This window comes from Arachis ipaensis, chromosome B6, assembly GCF_059453495.1.
Source record: "Arachis ipaensis isolate K30076 ecotype BB chromosome B6, ASM5945349v1, whole genome shotgun sequence".
NCBI lineage: Eukaryota > Viridiplantae > Streptophyta > Magnoliopsida > Fabales > Fabaceae > Arachis > Arachis ipaensis.
Window position 1 is genome coordinate 118,267,501 of NC_142441.1, and position 5,160 is coordinate 118,272,660.

The window sequence follows — 5,160 nt, forward strand, 5'->3', positions numbered from 1 at the left end:
GTTCTACGCATGCATCTAATTACATATTGTCATGTATAGTTATTTTTATATAAAGTTGTTAATTGAAAATTGTAATTTATTGCCCTTTGTTTTTTTCATCTCATTAGGGCGCAATAGATGTTGACTCAAAACCACTTAGTTCACAAGACAACGTTGAAGATTGCATGATGATTGGTGTGGAAGAGAATGTGAACTGCACTTGTGATTGCGGTGGCAGCAATAGCAAGTGTGTGTCTGTGACGGCCGATGATATATAAACCAGACCTTTGAAATATCAGGTGCAGCTTATAACTTGTATGTATGTTATACGAGGTGTGTCGGGTTTGGAGTTTGTAAGGGTGATACAGCACATGAAAAAGATAGAACACATCGTAGAAGGCGGGTTTTTTTGCAACAAGGAAAGAAAGAGAGCCGGGAAATACATATCTAATTCGAGTAGGAAGAGGGAGCATAGAGCGCTGACTCGCACTGGTTGTGAAGCCATGCTTGCGGTATATTTTCACACGAAAACTTCGACTTACAGGGTTAAAAAATTAGTCGAGAAGCACAACCACGATCTTGTCCCACAATGCTTGGTACACCTAATTCCAAACCACCAAGGATTGACTGAGGCACAAAAAGTTTAGGCAAACACCATGCATGATCATGGTCTTCCAACCTCTAAAATAATGGGACTAATGGTAGGCCAAGCTGGTGGTTATGCCAATGTCGGGTTCACAAAGAAGGACTTGGATAATCACATTCAAAGAACTCGTCGTGCAAAGCTCATTGGTGGAGATTCCAATGCGACGATTAGCTATCTACTTAGGATAGCCGATGTCGACCCGATGGCCATGGCAAGGTACAGTGCTAATGATGAAGGTCGCTGACAAATTTATTTTGGACAGGTGGCATTTATAGGGCCGATTATCAATGCTTTGGAGATGTGCTTGCATTAGATACAACCTATCAGAAGAATAAGTACAGAAGGTCGTTGGTAATCTTCCCAGGTTGTAACCATCACCGCCAAACATGTATATTTGGCTTTGCCTTGGTAGAGGATGAACGAACAACAACATATACGTGGTTGTTGCAAAACTTTCTAGAAGTCATGCTGAACAAGTCTCCCAGTGTTGTGGTCACAGACGATGACGAGGCAATGAAGGCAGCAATTCGAGAAATATTCCCAGATGCAACTCACCGATTATGTGGTTGGCACATTCAGAAGAATGTAACGGCAAACATAAAAAACAAAAAATTTTTATGAGAGAACTTTTGCGTGGTCTAGAAATTTGCGGATAAATCCTCGTTGCAAGTATAGTTTCTAAACCTTCAAAAGTCCTTTCATACAAACGTTTTGGTTGTTACAAGTAACAAACCCCTTTAAAATTGATAACCGAGTATTTTAAACCTTGGGTCGTCTTCTCAAGGAATTGCAGGGAGGTGTTCTTATTATTGGTTATGAAAAAGTGTGTTTTGGAGTTTTGGATTAAGATAAAAAGTTAGTTAAATGACAAGAAAGATAAAATAATATTAAAAATAAACTCTTGGCAATGTATGAGAAATTGGAAGTCTAGACTTAGTTATCCTTATCAATAATAATGAAAGTTGAATCTTAATTCCACTTAGTTGACCTTTACTAAAGCAAAGGAAAGTCAAGGGACAAATTGGTTTGATCTTCGAATCCTATTTATTTCCTAAGAAAAGATTGGGATTATTGAAGTTCAACTCAATTAGCAAGATAACAATTATCAATTATGCTGTTGAATTGGATAATTCCTGAGTTACTGATTTCTTAACCAAAACCAAAAGGGGAAAAGTAAATCTACTGGAATAAAAATGCCTTCAGATGGGAAGCAACAGTAACATAAATTAAAGAGAGCAATATTAAACTGAAATACCTCAAATAACATTAATCAAAAGAATAACCTGTAACATAGAAGAATTCATAAATTAAACTGAGAAAATAAATAAAAAGAACATTGAACCTGGGATTTAAAGTCACTCCTAAAACTAAGAGATGTCCTAAATCCTAATCCTAAGAGAGAGGAGAGAACCTCTCTCTCTAAAAACTACATCTACTCCTAAAATTATGAATATGAATAGCCTGATGATGAATGGATGCATTCTCCCACTTTATAGCCTCTAATCTGTGTTTTCTGGGTCGCAAACTGGGTCAGAAACAGCCCAGAAATCGCTGGAGAAGAATTCAAACACGCTGATTTCTGTCACTGCGACGCGGCCGCATGGACCACGCGGTCGCGTCGCCTAGCGTCAGGGAAACTATAGCATATTATATATCAAATCGAAGCCCCGGATGTTAGCTTTCCAACGCAACTGGAACCGTGTCATTTGGACCTCTGTAGCTAAAGTTATAGCTGTTTGAGTGCAAAGAGGTCAGGCTGGACAGCTTAGCAATTTCTCCAACTTCTTGTATTCCTTCCACTTTTGCATGCTTCCTTTCTATCCTCTGAGCCATTCCTGCCCTTGAAAGCACTTAACACACATATCAAGGCATCTAATGGTAACAAGAGAGGATTAATATTAGCAAAGATAAGTCCAAAGAAACATGTTTTAAAGCATATAATTAGGAAGGCAAATGTAAAACCATGCAAATAGTATGAATAAGTGGGTAAAGAGTTGATAAAATCCACTCAATTAAGCACAAGATAAACCATAAAATAGTGGTTTATTAACCTCCCCACACTTAAATATTAGCATGTCCTCATGCTAAGCTCAAGAGAAGCTAAAAAGATGAAGATGAATGGTAGAATGTATGAAATGCAACCTATCTATATGAATGCAACTACATGCAAAATATTTCTACCTACTTGGTTAAAAGCAAACAAGTTCTCCAAGACAAACATAAATCAGATTTCACTAATTCAAATTATACAATAAAAGACAAGTAAACTTGTAAGAAGATAGCTCATGAAAGCAGGGAACATAGAATCAAGCGTTGAACCCTCACTGGTAGTGTATATGCACTCTAATCTCTCAAGTGTATAGGGTAATTCACTCTACTCTTCTCTAATCATGCTTTCTAAACTTTGTTCTTCATTTATTCAATCAACAAATATTTAATGTACCAATGCAAACATCATGAGATCTTTTCAAGGTTGTAATGGGGCTAAGGTAAGGGTGAGGGTATATATATATAAGGCTAAGTGAGCTAATAAAGTGATTCCTTGATTAGTCTAAGATCTCACCTAACATATACATACTTTATATAATTTAAAAATACTTTACCTAGCTACCCAAATTTTTTCCCACTTTTGTATTACATGCTCATGTATCAAACTTATTTTTGAATTTTGTCCCATGTGCATTGATTCTTTTTATTTTGCATTTGGGGTAATATTATTTTTCTTTCTTTTTTTCTTTTCTTTTCCTTTATTTTTTTTGTATCCCCTTATTTTATTACTTAATATTTTTTTTCAATGCACATGGTAATTTAATTATTTTGATTTCACATGAGCATGCTTCCCAAATTTTCAAATAACTTATTCAATTTAATTTCTTTTTTTTTATTTATTTTATCATCCTATGTTCCCATAAAATTCCCCATACTCAAATTATACACAATATCTATCTTAAGCTAACCAAGGATTCAACTTGGGATTTTTAATTTGTTTTTCTGCTTAAGGCTAGTAATGTGGTTATAAAACAGAACAAATGAGGATTAAGAGGCTCAAAGTGGCTGACAAGGGTGATTTAAAGGGTAGGCTTCTTTGGAATAAGTGAGCTAAAATCAAACAATGGCCTCAATCATATGCAAGCATGTAACACATTAAACATTGGACATATAGAATGGAACAAAGCAAAGATTGCAATTATAGAGAAGAAAACACACAAGAATAAAAATTTATGGTTAAATAATGTAACCATGTAAATAAGCTCAAAATCTCACAAGTTGTGTGTTCTTTGGCTCAAAAATCATGTTCCAAATACAACTTCAAACAAGTTTTAACATAAAAAAATTTTTCAATTTAAATTAGTGAAAATTTTCAAAGATAGGGTCTTAAAAGAATTTTATTACTTTAATCAAGTAGTAACTAAATGCATAAAATCAAACAAATATGCAAATGCAATAACTAATTTAACAAAAAAAATTTAAACATTGGTGTTGAAACAGAAAGGTACTAACCCATGGAGATCGGTATCGACCTCCTCACACTTAAAAATTGCACCGTCCTCGGTGCCTGCTAAGATGTGCAAGTGGATGGGTGGCTTCAACTGATGCTTTTCTCTATAGATTGTGCAGATTGACTTGCCTGTCTCCCCATGTAAACGTCTTCCGGTTCTCTTCCGGGTGGCCATCCTGAAAGAAAAAGGGAAGAAGAGTAACCCAGAAATAAAGATAGGAAAATAAATACAGTATGGGTGGGTTAATGCCAATTAATAAGGGTCTCAATTACATGGTAGCTACAACATGCAAGTGAGAAAACAATAGAAGTCATGGCATGCCAGTGGTACAAAATGTACAACAATGGGGAAGAGAGTGGGGAAGGAGAGATAATATAAATTCATGTCAATGCAAAAGTAATACAGATATAAAAGATTGGCATTGATTTAAATAATATTACTCAATCAGAATTAAACAAGTCATTAAGCACCAAGAAAATACCAGAAAAGATGTAACAGTTGAATAAGAACATTTGAACACCAATGGTAAAATAATAAATTTAGAAAAATAAAAATATGCAATGAATGAAAGTATGCAAATAAATAAAATAAAAGATAAGAAGAATGAGAAGGGAAAGAAATAAAGTAAGAAAGAAAGAAGAAAGAAGAAAAGATAGAAGAAATTAGGATTAGAGAAGAGAAGATAAGAAAATTGGCACTAATCTGGATAGGTTGTGTGACGCTGGCGATGAGGTCACGTGGGTGACGCGGTCGCGTGGTGCGCAATAAGGTCAGGCGACGCGGACGCGTGGGGCACGCGATCGCGTGACTTGATTTGTGCTAGTGGCGCGAGTGCAGCCTCGCATTCGCACAACTCTCTGTTTGAAATGTATTTTTGCCAAAAATCTGGGTGACGCGGTCGCGTGGTTGACACGATCGCGTGGATGGCCTTTTTTCCAATATGACGCGGACGCATGGGTGACGCGTTCGTGTGGGAGGACTTGGGCTTCTAGCACGAGTCCAGCCCTACTCCAACATAACTTTCGGCCATGTACC

At 36.3% G+C, this 5,160-nt stretch overlaps 1 pseudogene; it reads right to left on the reverse strand.

Annotated features, from left to right (window-relative positions):
- The window catches only part of LOC110264095 (B3 domain-containing protein Os01g0723500-like), a 6,878-nt pseudogene extending 6,394 nt beyond the window's left edge, over positions 1–484 (reverse strand).
- Positions 485–5,160: the final 4,676 nt, after the last annotated feature.